Raw genomic sequence first — 17,818 nt, forward strand, 5'->3', positions numbered from 1 at the left:
ACTGACACACAATGTAGAGCACACAAAGGAGCCTCAGGCCTAGTCTCCCAGAGTTGTGTAAAAAGGCACAAGGCTACGCTGAAGCTCATTCTGGGCTAGTCAAGAGGAGGGGCTGCACTATGTTGATCATAGGACCATAGATGATAAAGAAGGAAGAGCCCAAGGTGATCTTCTGGCACTCCAAGATTGTTCTCTACAGGACTCCATCTAGGGTATGTCTAGACTACATCCCTCTGTTGCCAGAGGGATGTAAATCAGACATACCGACATTGCAAATGAAGTGGGGATTTAAATCTCCCGCACTTCATTTGAGTAAAAATGACCACCATGTTTTGCAGAGTCAGCAGTTTGTTGGCAAAAAGCAGCTGTCAAGACGGGGATCGGGAGACAAAGAAAGCCTTTGTTGGCCAATCCCTTATGCCTTGTAAAATGAGGTTTACAGGATTGGGCGACAAAGGCTTTCTTTGTCGCCCGATCCCCATCCTGACAGCCGCTTTTTGCAGACAAACTGCTGACTCCGCAATACATGGTGGTCATTTTTATTCAAATGACGCGCAGGAGATTTAAATCCTTGCTTCATCTGCAATGTCGGTATGTCTAATTTACATCCCTCTGACGACAGAGGGATGTAGTTTAGACATACCCCTACTGTTCTCGCCAGTTAAATATGCACTTTGGCAATTGCACCATTCTCATTGGCTGTGGATGCCTGTGATCAGTGCTTTTTTTGTTAAAAAAATAGGTGCCGGTACTCTAGGGGAAACGTTGTTGAGCTCTGACTGGAGGTGCCGGTACTGCGTATCATGCAGTACCGTCACAAAAACAGCACTGCCTATGATACAGCCCTAGGCTAGCAGTTCATTCTTGTTGTTTGATTCCTCTCTTTGAGTTGTGGTGTAAGTTAAGTAATTCAAGGGGGTTATGGATATGTTGACCCAAATGACTGTTAGAGGACTAGAAGCTGTGACAGGAACACATTCAGGTTACATGGGCTTAGATGTGTGGAGACCTAGCGACATGCTTTTCATAGCCCAGTCTCTCCACCAACTTAGCTTTTCAGTCATCTCTATCCATCTACACTATTGCTCAATTCTTCCACAGCAGTCCTTTCCTGCAAAGTCTCTGTATGCTGAAGAGCAGCTAGGAGTAACACATGCTGCTCTTATTCTCTTGGTTGTTGACCTTAGTCAGTCTCTCTTTTTCTTTCCCACTGCCTGGATTTGCTCAAGGATTAGGTGCTTTGGCTGTATAGACATTCCAGTCACACCTTCTGCAGGGTGGAATCCATTTATATCAAGAAAAGGTTATTTGACCTGCCTAATGCTCAGATGGTTTGATAATACGAACATCACTGTGAACCCTGAGAGCAGCCCCCTTGATATTACATGATGCACCCTTCTTTGGGACTGGTCTGTGCTGAAAGCCAACCAAGAATGAAGTCTATTTAGTAGTTTATGATCATTTCATCTGTCTTTGCACCTATTTTTGTCAATCATTTGCTGCAGATTGGCCTTCTCTGCTGTTCCTGCGTGCTGCTGCTTAGTGTTTTTCTTATCAGCTAAACGTTTAAAAAAGAAATTGCTAATCTGCAGCTGCTACTGCTTCTGTTGAATCTTGATTTCATCACCTTCATCCACAGAGCAGCACAACACACTGGGGAATTGATAAATCCACCCCACTCTGATAGACTTTCTTCCCTTTAGCCACCAGTACATGGCTCTGATTGTTCCAATTGCTTCAGCACTGGGAGAAGGTATTTTCCCATCATTTTTGGAGTTTTATTTCAAGCATCTTGGGCTTACTTAGATGCATTAGCTACTATTAGGCCACCCAGAGAGCGTGGCCACCTGAGTTCTGCTGCTGCACCACACCAGGCCCCGCCAGTAATCCCCAAGGCCGTCACCTTCAGGGAATGGGGTACCATGGCAGGGGGAGGGTGGGCCAGGTTGTGCAACCCACAGGCCAGGAGTTTGAGATCCCTGCTCTAAACTTAAGACTTCTGGCTACTTTCCCTTTCTTAAAATCATAGAATCATAGACTCATAGAAGATTAGGGCTGGAGGAGCACTCAGGAGGTCATCTAGTCCAACCCCCTGCTCAAAGCAGCACCAACCCCAACTAAATCATCCCAGCCAGGGCGTTGTCAAGCCTAGTCTTAAAAACCTCTAAGGCTGCAGATTCCACCCCCACCCAGGTAACCCATTCCAGTGCTTCACCACCCGCCTACTGAAATAGTTTGTCCTAATATCCAACCTACACCTCTCCCACTGCAACTTAAAACCATTGCTCCTTGTTCTCTCCGGACATCTGCCACCACTGAGAACAGCCTCTCTCCAGCCTCTTTGGAATGTATTCTCTTGCATTAGTCTCCCATCTGATGGGAGTATTTGGATGCCAGTGATGGCTCAGAGGAGCCATTTGGCCCGTGGAGTGTACATTTGTGTGCATGGCTTGCTGAACCAGTTCTGCACTCTGTCCTTTGCCTTTTCACAGCCCTGTGCCAGGCACCTGCACTCATCCTTTCAGGCACAAACATTCTCACATTCTGGCTTCAGAAATGATCCTTTCCAAATATTACCTAATGGGGGAAAACACCAATGTAGGGGGAGAGAGCAAAGGCCACAGTGGGGAAAAAGACCTGGTTCCGGATTGATTCCTACCTTCTCCAAAGGCCCTGAAAAGAACTCGGAGTTACTTGGCTTATGTGCTATTCTTGTATCTCTTTCCTCCCTCAGCCTGTTCCTCATCCTACGTGTGCTCAGAGCATACCTCCTATTCTCTGTTACAGAACATAAACCCGCCACTTCTGCTTGTGGCCATCACTTCTGTGCAGATGTCAAGTATTCCAGGAAGCATAACATACAAAGAGAGCCAGCCCTCCACTCCAAAGAGAAACATCCTACTCAGACATGCAAAGACTAGTTTACACCGGGGGAGCAAACAAGTGATTTCACTTGCATGAAAACACTGCAGCTTGCGCACACTAGGGATGTGGGAGAAGAGGAACGTAAGATCTTTATTCCCCCAGGGTCATGCAAGTTCTTGCTGCACCTTCCCCAACTACATTAAAATGTGATTTGAAAAATACTGAATTGCCCACAGCAAATGCTAACTTCTGTCGCAGCTCTTTACTTTGCACTCAGCCCTTGTGTTTCAGATCAGCTGAGCAGAGCCCTGTCTATACCTGACACTTCTAAATCTGTTCAGCTACAAGGACCCAGATTTTTTTGGGGGGGTGAAGGATCTGACATTTATACCTACAACTTCAAAATTAAGACTGGAAATGAAAACAAATTATTTCTTTCAAAAACCGGCAGAGCGTCCACACCTCAACCACGTTTTTGCACAAGAAAATCGACAGAACAGAGGGCTTTTGCAGGTAGAGTTATTCCGCTCCCCACGAGGAATAACTCCTTTTTGCACTACAGCTCTTGTGCAAAAAGGCAGATGTGGATGCTGTGGAGGGTTTTTTGCGCAAGAAACCCCTATAGGAAAACGCACAGGTGCTCTGATGGCCATTCTGTGAATAACCACCAGAGCTTCTTGCGCAAGAGCGTTCATCCAGTGTGGACACTCTCTTGTGCAAAAGCACATCACTTTTGCAATGCGCTTGGAGGTGTGGATGTGCTTTTGCACAAGAAGTGTTTGCGCAAAAACTCTGCAGTGTAGACTAAGCCCCAGATCGTTAGCCCCAGTCTTATGGGTGTATCTTGTAAGTTGAAGAGGGGCCCTTGGAGCACACTCCTTCCAGAGGCAAGGGAGGTGTTGGTGTACTCTGTATGCAGCACAGTTTCCTGGCACACCCCAGAACTAGGAATGCAACAGGCAATGCAGGTACTTTCACTAAGACTATGCACATCAGATGATTAAAAGTGAGCTTTGGAAATCAGAAGACAGCCTTGCTTCCTCTGAGCTCTGCAGCTGAGCTGTCACAGATTTCCGTGAGCACAGCTCACACAGGCGGAAAGCGGCCTGCAGACTGGCAGTGTGCTGTTTATCTGCCCATGGAATACTGGCTCCAGGGAAGTCAACTCAAGCGTTGCTATACTTCGCCTTGGGCATGTGCTGTTGTGGGTGTCTGCCTAATGCCATCTAGTGGCACGTGTGGTTTTTTCTGTTTGTGTTCAGAAAATGAAACCAGCTCCTTGCCATGCTTAGTTCTGATGCTGTGCTGAGAACAGACGGCAGGTTGAGCTGACACGCCCCTCTTTCCTACCCTCTGCAGCCAACTGTTGGTGCATTCCCTTGATGATTTGTAGTGCCACGTGCTACATCGCAGGCTGTAACCCGATCACTCGCAGTGAGGTGATACGTGGCAAACCTGTCCAATCCCAACAGAGGAACTGTGTTAGCAAGTCCTTTAGAAGGGCACAGCAAGACCTAAGCACTTCAGATTGTTATTTCCAGCTGAACTGTACCCAGGTCAGAATTCTTAGGGCCATCATCACTGGCTGTCTGCCGGTCAGTTGTATGCTGACATTGCATGGTGGGGAGAGAAAGGTTCACCTTCCTGAAGTATTTTACGCTGCAAGCTAAGAGGAGGTTTATTTCAGATCACAGAGCCAAAGACAGGGTATGTTGTGCCTGGGGCTTGGACTCAGAGCCACTCTCACTGGAGACCATATGCAGCAGGAACCAAAGCCCATGAATCAGACTAGGTTTAGGAGGAAAGCAGGCATGAGTGCTGCCAGAGCATGAGAGCTGCCTGTGTCCCATGCAGTAGCAAAGAGGATTTGAGTGAATCCTGAAGTTTGAGGGGGTTTGGAGGTGGTGGGCTGAGGAGAATCAAGCTCTTGGAAGTTATATACATCAGAGTGAAGCATCCATGCCAGTGTAGACGCTCTCTTGCGTAAGAAAGCTCCAATGGCCATTTTAGCTATCGGGCTTTCTTGTGCAAGTAATTGATGTTACCTGTCTACACTGGCCTCTTATGCAAGAACACTTATCCCTGAGCGGGAGCGTCAGAGTATTTGTGCAAGAAGCACTGATTTCATACAGTAGAACATCAGTGTTCTTGTGTAAATACTCGCGGCCAGTGTAGATAGGCGGCAAGATTTTGTACAAAAGCAGCTGCTTTTGCACAAAATCTTGCCAATGTAGACACAGCCTAATAGTATTTCAAGGAGTCAATAGGTAAAACTGATTAATAACTAGCATGTCACCTAATAAATGAACCTTCCCGTAAAATTTGCTGTGTTACAGCTTACTCTGCCACTGTCCAATCCTCCAATCTGTGCCCCAAGAAACAGGCTGGCTCTTGTCAGAAGCAAATGGGATTGGAACTGGGATGCACAGAACTAGAGCCCAGGTCTGTCTTTTACAAGGACTGGTTATTAGAGCCCAGTTTGTTCAATGATCTCTAAAAGCAGCTGTATGCCCAGATCGCAGCAGATAACTGCACAGGTTGTTCAGTGCATTACTCTGAATTATCACCTCATCTCCCTTGCAAGAGGACGTTTTGAGACCACGTTCAGTTCTGGGGGAGTTTCTGGGACACTTTCTTACCCAGGACTGAGGTTGGTCCCTTTTGCCTGAAAACTACCAAATGAAACTTCCTTTTTTCCAGCTGAGTGCAACCCTAAAAAGAATCCGGTTCACTTGCTTTGCTGCGAACAGATTTATTTTTTTGCCTGTAGATCCCTCTGATAAATGATTATAACTAGTTTCTTTAATTAATACTAATGTAAAACCTTAGTTGCCCATGTGCAAAATATGATGCCAAGTTTAATTGTTAATTAAAGAGAATGGTTTTTACAACACACACACAAACACACACACTAACACACGCATGTGCACATTTCACGTACAACGCTTCTTGGCTTAATTGCATGCACACTGGAATTTACATATGGGAATAAATCTCATTGAACACAGAAGAGGATTTGTGAGTTCATAGTTCTGTGATAGCTTGGGCCCACTTTTGTTTACCTTTATTTGTCTGGGTTGAAGTGCCAACCTGCATTGTTGTCAGTAGGGGTATGTCTACACTACCCTCCTAGTTCGAACTAGGAGGGTAATGTAGGCATACCGCACTTGCAAATGAAGCCCGGGATTTGAATTTCCCGGGCTTCATTTGCATAAGCGGGGCGCCGCCATTTTTAAAACCCCGCTCGTTCGAACCCCGTGCAGCACGGCTACACGGGGCACGAACTAGGTAGTTCGAACTAGGCTTCCTAGTTCGAACTACCATTACTCCTCATTCCACGAGGAGTAACGGTAGTTCGAACTAGGAAGCCTAGTTCGAACTATCTAGTTCGTGCCCCGTGTAGCCGCGCTGCACGGGGTTCGAACGAGCGGGGTTTTAAAAATGGCGGCGCCCCGCTTATGCAAATGAAGCCCGGGAAATTCAAATCCCGGGCTTCATTTGCAAGTGCGGTATGCCTACATTACCCTCCTAGTTCGAACTAGCGGGGTAGTGTAGACATACCCTAGGTGAAGAAGTTCCTTCACCTTCTGCCTTCATTTACAGTAGGTGAAGAAGTTCATTAAAGTAACCAACCTCCATGATCTGTGGATTTGACTTGGTAACCTTCAACTATGGTTACATCAGAAAATGTCTATGCAATTGGTCACAGAGAAGATCCTTTGATTATTGCTTACATAGACTGCTCTTTAACATTCACTGTATCCTGGAGCTCCCTGGAGAGCAGCAGAACCAGGCTGAACCCACATGCCACAGAGTGCATCAATGAATCCTGCTTCTTGTCATCTGCTGTCAGGATGAATCATGTGACCCCCACTAAAGCCAATGCAAATTGCTCCATAGCAGTCAGGGCTTCCCCTAAAATGTCTGCTGCTTTTCCTGAACTGGGCCCTCACTTGGCCCAGGTGCAAGGTTCTACTGATGTTAGTGGGTCTCTGCACAGCCACAGAGGCCTGCTCACAGAAGCCAGACTGCAATCTGCAGGTCTCCTCACGGACACGGGTTCAGCACAGGGTGCAGTGGGCAGACTCCGGGGTGTAACAGCAGGTCACCAGGAATTAGTTTGGCCATATTTGCTAAATTAGATCCACGATGTGTAATTCAGAATCTTGGAGAATTCAGAGGTTTCGTGCTGCTTATCATCCGGCAGCAGCAATGGCATTATTCAGACCGTTCATCTAGAGTCAGCTGCTGTCATCTGAGCAGGGACAGAGCGCTTTTGTCACATTCAGAACTCCTGCAGAGAGGTGTGGATAGAGTCTATCAGATAGTTTATCCACCGCTGGAGCTATTCTGACACCAACTCCTTCCCATTAACAGTGCTTTCGCATGGATCCAATAGTCACTTGTTTAGTCAGAGAGGTCTGATGGCTGCATTACATCCTGTGGCTTTTAGAGTACTCATCGGCCACCTTGTGTGGGAGTATAAATCTCATTGGTTTGTCATGCCAGATGCACTCAAAGGATGCCTCTACACAGCATCCTTAGCTTGAAAAAAGCCGCACAATTTGTGTTTGTATTTCAAAATAGCTTATTTCATAATTTGGCACGGTCTACACAGTGCCAAATTTCAAAATAACTCGCTATTCAGAAATACCCCTTAACCCTTGTGGAATGAGGGTTACCGGGACATCGGAATAAACCACCTGTTATTTCGAAATCTATTGAGAAATAACGGTCTGCTTCAATGGATATGGAATACCTATTTTGGGATACTTCCGGTATCCCGAAAGAGCTCCGGAGTGTAGACGTACCTTAACTGAAATTCTCCAGAAGGGCAGATAGCGCTGGCTGGATGCCATTCTATGTCAGGGGTGCTAGAGGAGGAGGGTGTGTCTGCACACCTCCCAGAGACATTTTGCCTGCGTTCTAGTGAAAGGAGATGATTCTCCCCATGAGCATGTTGGTCTCTAGAGGAAGTGAAAAACAAAACACAATTAATAGTCCTGCAGCACCTTAGATACTAACAAAAAAATGTAAGAGGTATCATGCAACTGAGAACCGCTTGAGAAGTGGGTTGTACTCACAAAAGCTCATGACACCATCTACGTTTTTTCAGTTAGGCTACATCTAGACTACAGGGTTCTTGCACAAGAAGCTTTTTTTGGAAGAGATCTTCTGAAAAATCTTCTTGCGAAAGAGAGCATTCACTCTGCAAAAGCGCATCGAAAAAGCGATGCTCTTTTTTGAAAGATTGCATCCAGACTGCCTGGACGCTATCTTGCATGAAAGCAGTGATTGCTATGGACAGAATGGCCACTGGGGCACCTATGATTTTTCCTCTTCCCTCTTCTTCTGAATAAACTCCCTCTTCCCTGTCCATACATGCCTTTTTGTGAAAGAGCTCTTTCGCAAAAAGGCTTCTTCCTTATAGAATGAGGATTACCAATTGCACAAAAAGCCCTCTGTTCTTTCAATTTACTGTAGAAAGAACGTGCTTGCAGGTGGACATAAGAGAGGGAGCTATTTTTCTGACAAAACTTTGTAGTCTAGACATAGCCTCACAGACTAACATAGCTACCCCTCTGAAACTCTAGGGCTACGTTTAGACTGGCATGATTTTCTGCAAATGCTTTTAACGGAAAAGTTTTTCCGTTATAAGCATTTGCGGAAAAGAGTTTCTAGATTGGCACGGACGCTTTTCCGCAAAAGCAATTTTTGCGGAAAAGCGTCCGTGCCAATCTAGAGGCGGTTTTGCGCAAGACAGCCCCGATAGCCTTTTTGTGATCGGGGCTTTTTTGCGCAAAACAATACCGCGTTGTCTACACTGGCCCTCTTGCGCAAAAGCATTTGCACAAGAGGGCTTTTGCCCGAACAGGAGCAGCATAGTATTTCTGCAAGAACATGACAATCTTACATGAGATCATCAGTGTTCTTGCGGAAATTCAAGCGGCCAATGTAGACAGCTGGCAAGTTTTTCCGCAAAAGCAGCTGCTTTTGCGGAAAAACTTGCCAGTCTAGACGCAGCCTCAAGGTAGTAGAATCAAACTAAATGCCAAACTATCGATGCAAGTTAAAAACTGAGTTCTCTGTAATCTATAGTATCTTCATGTTAAGCAGAGATGCAGGTTTCCATCATCCCTTTCAAGTGCAAGCAGACATTTGGACACTGAAATGTAATGGCAGTTTTGCCTACTGATTTTGTTTGTTTGTTTTTGTTGTTGTTTTTGTTTTTGCTTATGTCTGTGCATTACTTTGATTGTAATGGTTCAGTCTGATAAATCACTGTTGGAAAGGAGGGCATTAGAAACTGATTCCTCTGTGTGTCTGTGGTGAGAATGGATGTCTGAGTTTTGTACCAGAACACAAATTTAAAAAGTTGACTAATCACTATAGGCAAAATCCTACAAACACTGTACTGGCATTCACATAGACACTAGATGGCACTATTAATCTAAGAGTATTAAGGACTGGACTCTCGCAAGGTGCTACCCTATCAAGGATGCTATTGTTTATGCTTTCTAGGGCATACATAAAACAGAGAGAAACCTTGTCCCATGCTCTGCTTTATGCTGGCTGTCACTATAATCCCTCAGCAAGACGAGCCAATTCTGGTGCTTCTTGCTGAATGACAAACTGTTATTTTGAGGAGGCTCCCTCTCCTAATGAGAACAACTGACCGGGGGTGAGGAGATCTGGGTTCCATCTCTAGCTCCCTCTCTTAACAAGTCACTTCTCCTTTGTTTTCATTGCGGAGGCTAATGAGACCCACCTTTGCAAAGAGCTTTGAGATGCTATGATCAAAGGTGCAAGAAAAGTGCCAAAGATTAGTCCCTTTGCGAGTTAAATGTAACCCACAGAGGACGTTTCTGAGGGGGACGGGACTAACTAGAATATTTGTTGACTGAAATGGGAAGTTATAATTGTAAAAATTAGTCATATTTTACTCTTGCTATGAAACCAAATGTATTTAGAATCATAGAATACTAGCACTGAAAGGGACAGTACCCTGCTCTCATGTCAGGACCAAGCACCATCTAGCTCAGTGGTCCCCAACCTATACAGGCTCCTGGGCGCCTCGGGGCGGGGTCACTCACGCGCCGGGTGCCCGGGGGTGGGGCCACTCACGCGCTGGGTGCCCGGGGGCGGGGCTGCGTGTCCTGGGGCACGCCAGGGGCGGGGATGCCCTTGCACCTGGCGCCGGCAGGTGCGCCGGGGCTGGGGCCGCCCGAGCGCCTTGTGCTGTGGGCCCGGGGCCAGCGCCGCCGCCCGAGCCACACGCCTGGGCCCAGGGCTGGCGCCGCCGCCTGAGCCACGCGTCTGGGGCCGGCACCGGTGCCGCGCGCCCGCATGTGCCCCGGGGCTGGGGCTGCCCGAGCACCGCGCACCAGGCGCCGGTGCGTGTCGCGCGCCTGGGGCCGGCACCTCCAGTGTGCTGTGCGCCGGGGGTGGGGCCGGCCCAGGTTGTCGGCGGGCGCACACAAATGCCCCGGCGGGCGCCATGGCGCCCGCGAGTACCGTGTTGGGGACCAATGATCTAGATTATCCCTGACAGATGTTTGTCTACCCTGCTCTTAAATAGCTTCAATGATGCAGATTCTACAACCTCCCTAGGCAATGTATCTTAGGGTAGGTCTACACTACAGCACTAATTCGAACTAACTTAGTTCGAATTAGTTAATTCAAACTAAGCTAATTCGAACTAACGCATCTAGACTTAAAAACTAGTTCGAATTAGAGTTTTGCTAATTCGAACTAGCATGTCCACACTGAGTGGACCCTGAACCGAGGTTAAGGATGGCCAGAAGCAGTGCCGGCAGGGCATCAGATTAGGACTTAGAGCGTGGAGCTGCTGCTTCAGACTAGCCGAGGGCTGTGCTTAAAGGGACCCAACCCCCACCCCGGACAGACAGTTCTCAGGGCTTCCCCGCTTGCAAAGCAGTCCTGGCTTGGAGTGCCCTGAATACCCACACTCGGCACATCACAGCACTCGGCCATCAGCCGCAGGCTGCCATCCGGGGGAGTCAATCAGGGGGCTGCAGGAGAGTTTCCACCCCGAGGAGCCCGCAGAGCTACTCCAGTCCTCCTCATTGGGGGCTCGTACCTCATTCCTCCCTCACCTCCTTCCACTTACCCCTCCCTAGCCCCCCTTCCTGATGTACAAAATAAAGAAAACGTGTGGTCAAAAATAGAAACTCTCTTTATTTAACAAAACTCGGGGAGACTGGGAAAAGGAGGTGGGAGAGGGGAAGAGAGAGGGTGGGAGAGGGAAGGGCAACTAAAATGATGAGGGGTTTGGAACAGGTCCCATATGAAGAGAGGCTAAAGAGACTGGGACTTTTCAGCTTAGAAAAGAGGAGACTGAGGGGGGATATGATAGAGGTCTATAAAAGCATGAGTGGTGTGGAGAGAGTGCATAAAGAAAAGTTCTTCATTAGTTCCCATAAAAGAAGGACTAGAAGACACCAAATTAAATGAATGGGTAGCAGGCTTCAAACTAATAACAGAAAGTTCTTTTTCACAAAGCAAATAGTCAACCTATGGAGCTCCTTGCTTCGGGAGGCTGTGAAGGCTAGAACTATAACAGAGTTTAAAGAGAAGTTAGAAAAATTCATGGAGGTTGGGTCCATGGAGTGGTATTAGCCAGGGGGTAGAAATGGTGTCCCTGGCCTCTGTTTGTGGAAGGCTGGAGAGGGATGGCACGAGACAAATGGCTTGGTCATTGTCTCCGGTCCATCCCCTGCAAGGTACCTAGTGTTGGCCGCTGTCAGCAGACAGGCTACTGGGCTAGTTAGACCTTTGGTCTGACCCAGTACGGCCATTCTTATGTTCTTATGTTCTAAGCTCAGGGTCGGGGGTCTCACTGGACCACCTTGATTTTCATGCAAATCTGCTCCTGGGTGGCCAGGCTGGCAGCTATCCTACCGTAGACGGCCACTTTCCTGTGTCTAGTGTGGAGGTCATGGACGCTGGAGGTTTCCCCCCAAACCTCGATGAGGTCCACGATCTCCGCACTAGACCAGGCGGGCGCCCGCCTCTTGCAGCCCCGGGCAAGCTCCTGGGAGCCGCCAGCCTGGTCCTGGGAAGAGGCGGAGGGCTGGGTGGCAGCGGATGGCAGGTTTATGCCGTGCCAGGTGCAGGGTCTGCTGGCTGGGTGCTGGCAGGCTTGCACCTGGCACGGGCACCATAGCCAGACCGTGGTCCTTTAAGGGCTCCGGGGCCGGGAGCGGGGCAGACAAGTTTCCCTGGTGGTGCCCAGAGTGGCCACCAGGGCAAGCTGGGAAGGGCTAGCCTCCCACTAGTTCGAATTAAGTGGCTACACAGCCCTTAATTCGAACTACTTAATTCGAACTAGGCGTTAGTCCTCGTAGAATGAGGTTTACCTAGTTCGAATTAAGCGCGCCGCTAGTTTGAATTAAGTTCGAACTAGCGGTTTGCTAGTGTAGCGCCTATTAAAGTTAATTCGAACTAATGGCTGTTAGTTCGAATTAACTTTGTAGTGTAGACATACCCTTAGTGCTTAACCACTGTGACATTTAAGAAGTTTTTCCTAACGCCCAACCTAAACTTCTCTTGCTGCAATTTAAGCTCATTGCTTCTTGTCCTATCATCAGAGGTTAAAGGGAATAATTTTTCCCTCCTTGGAACACTGTTTTAGATATGTGTAAACTGCTATCATGTCCCCTCTCAAGGTATGTCTACACTACAAAGTTAATTCGAACTAACAGCCGTTAGTTTGAATTAACTTTAATAGGGGCTACACATGCAAACCGCTATTTCAAATTTAATTCGAAATAGCAGAGCACTTAATTCAAACTTGGTAAACTTCATTCTATGAGGAGTAACATCTAGTTCGGATTAAGTAGTTCAAATTAAGGGCTGTGTAGCCACTTAATTCGAACTAGTTGGAGGCTAGCCCTTCCCAGGTTGCCCTGGTGGCCACTCTGGGCCAAACCAGGAAAACTCTTCTGCCCCTCTCCCAGCCCTGGAGCCCTTAAAGGGGCACGGTCTGCTCATGGTGCCCGTGCCAGTTGCAAGCCTGCCAGCACCCAGCCAGCAGACCCTGCACCTGGCACAGGATGAGCCAGCCACCCACTGCCACCCAGCCCTCCACCTCTTCCCAGGACCAGGCTGGCGGCTCACAGGAGCCTGCCCAGGGCCACAAAAGGCGGGAGCCCACCAGGTCTAGTGCGGAGATCATGGACCTCATCGAGGTTTGGGGGGAGGCCTCCAACATCCATGATCTCCACACTAGGCACAGGAACGCGGCTGTCTACAGCTGCATGGCTGCCAGTCTGGCCATCAGAGGCCACATGCGGACCCAGGAGCAGGTCTGCTGCAAGATTAAGGACCTGCAGCAGGCCTACTCCAGGGCCTCCCAGCCAGGGGCCGACCCAGAGGCATGCCCTCATTACGAGGCCCTGGACTGCATCCTGGGGGCTCATGCAGTCCATGCCCCCTGGGTGGTGATCGACCCCGGGGCAGAAGGACCCATCCCTGACACGGAGGAGGAGGAGGAGGATGCTGAGAGCCAGGAGCCTGCAGGGAGCCTGCCTAGGACCCAGGACCCTCGAGGCATCCCACAGAGCACATTGGCTGTGTCGTCTGAGGCCAGGGAGGGCTCCACATGTGAGTGCCATCATGCTCCCCTTATGTGTATGAGGGGGTGGGGGACAGAGGGAGCCCAGGGACCGTGCGCCTGGGCCTTGCCCACCATGGAGCAGCAGCTGGGTGCCATGCAGGGGCCCTGGCCCATTCCCCACATGCTGACCTCGCCTTGCAGAAGGGGGCTGGGTTTCACCCACTGTGTCCCCAGGGAGAACTGACCACTGCTCTTGTTTCACCACAGCCGGAGCACCTTGGACTGCAGGGCGCACCACCCTGCCTGCAAGAGCCACCCGCACCCGGGCCAGCAGGCGCACCCGCAACCTGGAGGACTATCAGCGGCAGCACCTGCGGGTACTAGAGCACCAGCTCCTCACCCAGGACCACTGGGTTTGGGAGGACCTGCAGCTGCAGCAGCGGGGCTTGGAGGCACTGGAGAAGCAGGGTGGTGAACAGGTTCCTGCCTCCTCCTGCTCCAGCCCCTGTGGCTGCACCAGCTCTCGCGCTTCCTTCCACCGCTTCTCCCCCTCCCGCTTCCTCTGCACCCCCCATCCCTCCTGCCCCACCCTCGACACACACTCCTCCCCAACGCCCCCACATCCACAGTGCTGCGAGATGGGAAAGCCAGCAGGACCCCCAACCCTGAGCTTTCCCTTCCCTTCCTCCCCCTTCCAGCTCCCTCCTCCCAGGTTTCTCCTTCCCATCTCCCACCCTTATTCCTCTCTCCCCCTCCACCCACCCCAGTTACATACAATAAAGAGAGTTTTTGTTGCCAAAACATGTGTTTTTATTTTACATTAGGAAGGGGGGTTAGGAAGGGGAAAGGGGAAGGAAGTGAGGGTGCAAGAAGGCCCCAGTAGGGCATGCAGGGAGAGTTCAGTCCTCCTCAACAGGGAAGCTCTCCCACAGGGCTTCCCAGATCTGGACGGCCTCCCGCTGGGCCTCCCGGATGGCAGCGGTGCAGGGCTGCGCGTACTGGCCAGCCATGCAGTCAGCCTCAGCCATCCAGGCTGGCAGGAAAGCCTCCCCCTTCCTTTCACATAAATTGTGCAGCACACAACATGCTGCCACTATGGGAGGGATATTGTGCTCAGTGAGGTCGAGGCGGGTGAGGAGGCACCTAAACCATGCTTTCAGTTGGCCGAAGGCCCCCTCAACCACAATGTGGGCCCTGGTGAGCGTGACATTGAAGGCCTGCCGGGAGGGGTTGAGGTGTCCCGTGTAGGGCTTCATTAGCCAGGGCGGTAGGGGGTAGGCCGCATCCCCCACCAGGCAGATGGACATGTCCATGTCCCCGACCCTGACGTGGCAGTCGGGGAAGAAGGTCCTGGCGTGCAGCCTCTGGCACACGGAGGAGTTCTGTAACACCTGTGTGTCATGTATCAGAGGGGTAGCCGTGTTAGTCTGAATCTGCAAAAGCGACGAGGAGTCCTGTGGCACCTTATAGACTAACTGAAGTGTAGGAGCATAAGCTTTCGTGGACAAAGACCCACTTCGTCAGATGCCTTGTGTCATGTGCCTTGCTGGACCAGCCCACATTAATGTCCGTGAAGTGGCCCCGGTGGTCAGACACGGTCTGCAGGAGCACAGAGAAGTACTGCTTGTGGTTGATGTACTGGGAGGCCTGGTGTTCTGGAGCACGGATGGGGATGTGCATCCCGTCGATGGCCCCCCCGCAGTTGGGGAAGCTGAGGGCGCTGAACCCCTGGATGACCGCGTCCAGGTCAGCAAGGCAGACCCCTGCGGAGCAGCACCCAGTTGATGGCCTTGACCACCTGAAGAGAGACACACCAAACTGCAAATCACTGGGGTGCCTGGGTGGCTGGGAGTGTTCGTTTCCTGGCACTGCCCTATGCCCCACTCCCAGAAGCAACCCCAGCTGCGATCCTGATTGCCACGGGCGGTGTGTAGTACGTCCGGGACAGACCGAACCCTCCCGTGCAGGGCACTTTTGCCTCCTCCCCCCCCCCCGTTTTCCCTGGGGCAGCCCATCCCCTCCTTGCAGCCCCTTCCCCCCCCCCCGGCTTAATAGCTGGTGAGTGCCATACCTCCATGAGCACTGCTCCGATGGTGGATTTCCCCACGCCGAACTGGTTCCCGACGGATCAGTAGCTGTCCGGCGTGGAGAGCTTCCAGAGGGCGATGGCCACACGCTTCTGGAGGGGGATGGCGGGCCTCATGCGAGTGTCCCGTCGCCACAGAGCAGGGGCAAACCACTCGCAGAGCTCCAGGGAGGTGTCCTTCTTCATCCTGAAGTTCTGGGTCCACTGTTGGTCTCCCCAGGGCTCCAGGACGATGCGATCCCACCAGTTGCTGCTGGTGTCCAGACACCAGATGCGGCGGGGCACACTGGCGTCTGGGCGCTGCTGTGGCTCCTCCACGGCCCCCAGGGAGGCCAGGGGGAGAGGCAGGGGGCTGATGTGCACCAGATGGTGCCAGGCAGCCTCCAGCCATTACTGGCAGGCTTGCAGCAGCAAGTCCAAAAACTGGAGCAGAATGCCCAGGGCGAGCTCTGGCTCCATGGTGCCAACTGTGGCAGCGTCCCCAATGGGAACCACCGACACAGGCAGGCAGAGAGGAAAACGCTTTGCTGTCTCTCGGTGAGGTAGGCAAGCAAGCGGAAAAGCTGAGAACTGGCTGTCCAGGGGGGTCTCTTTAAGCACGAGCCTCAGATAGCCTCAGACAGCAGCCACACAAAGCAACTACTGACCTGATGCCCTGCTGGAATCAGTTTCAGCTGCCCTTAAGTGCGCCCCAGCGTCCAATCAGTGTGGACGCGCTATTTTGAATTAGCAAAACGCTAATTCGAATTAATTTTTGGGTCTAGATGCGTTATTTCGAATTAGCTTAATTCGAAATAAGTTGGTTCGAATTAGCGCTGTAGTGTAGACATACCCTCAGTTTTTTTCCCTAAAATAAACAAATCCAATTATTTCAGTCTTCCCTCCTAGGTTTTCTAGATCTCTAATCATTATTGTTGCTCTTCTCTGGACCATCTCCAATGTCTCCACTTCTTTCCTGAAATGTGGTGCCCCCAGAATTGGGCACAATATTCCAGTTGAGGTCTGATCAGCGCAGATTAGAGGGAAAGAATTGCTTCTCATGTCTTGCTCATATCACCCCTGTTAATGCATCCCAAGATGAGGCTTGCCTTTTTTGCTAGTGTCACACTGTTGACTCGTATGTAGCTTGTGGTCCACTATAATCCTTAGATCCCTTTCTGCCGTACTCCTTCCTAGACAGCCACTTTCTATTCTGTATGTGTAAAACTGATAGTTCCTCCCTATGTGGAGTATTTTGCATTTGTCCTTATTGAACTTCATCCTATTTACCTCAGACTCTCTCTCCAGTTTGTCCAGATCATTTAGAATTATGACCCGATCCTCCAAAGCAGTTACGTCCCCTCGCAGCTTGGTATCATCTGCAAATTTTTAATACATCATGGTAAATTATTCTTCTTGGGATTGTGCAATTACATTACCCTCCAGCTAGACAAGGGCACAGCAAAGATGAGGAAAAATCACTCTGGTTGTTTGGGGCACGTCAGTGCATATTCCTATGTGAGTAAGGCACTTTTTTGGCATGGCGCTTTAAGTGTGTGTTCTGATTAGGCACCAACAGTAAAACGAATCATGCCACATTGTTTTACTAATGAGACAGAGGGATGCAAGGGTTGTGCGTGAGCAACAGCAGGTGCTTCAGAACTCCCTCCACTGATTCATCTCTGGTTGCAGGATCCACTTGCAGGTGGCAATGAATATAAATGTGTCTTTGCCTGGCAGTTTTAGGGGGGAGAGCACTGAATCACAGATGTGCCTCTGCCCTGTGGGAATAAAGGGAGCTGAGCAAGTGCACGTGCACAGGGGAGAAAACACACCCAGCCATGTTAGTCTCATTCTCCCCTCCCCCACTCCTCTCAGGCTTCCTGAGAACGACCCTATTAGGGAAGCAGATAAAACCTTCTGTGTGTTTTTTAAAGTTCAGTTCTCCCCTCCCCCCCACCCCCCCCCCGTTACTTTCAGTGCTTTTCCTTGAGCCATTTCCTATCTGATGTGGTTCTCCTCCTCCTGCCAGCCTGCTCTGAGCAGTCTCCCCAAGGATAATTCACTGAGGGGCTACTAGGTTACATCTCCCACTAGATCCTGAGCTTGATGCTCCTTTAACTCAGCCTTGTGCACATCATCAGGAGTAACGTAACTGAGATGAATAGAATTGCACCCATCCAAAATTGGTACAAGAGAAGAATCAGGCTCTCATTTTTCGTGGACTTTGATTTGTGAATTAGATGGGAGCCTTTTAAATAGTTACACAAGAACTGCCAGATGGGGTCTGACCACGGATCATATTGCCA

Source organism: Pelodiscus sinensis, chromosome 16, assembly GCF_049634645.1.
Source record: "Pelodiscus sinensis isolate JC-2024 chromosome 16, ASM4963464v1, whole genome shotgun sequence".
Classification (NCBI taxonomy): domain Eukaryota; kingdom Metazoa; phylum Chordata; order Testudines; family Trionychidae; genus Pelodiscus; species Pelodiscus sinensis.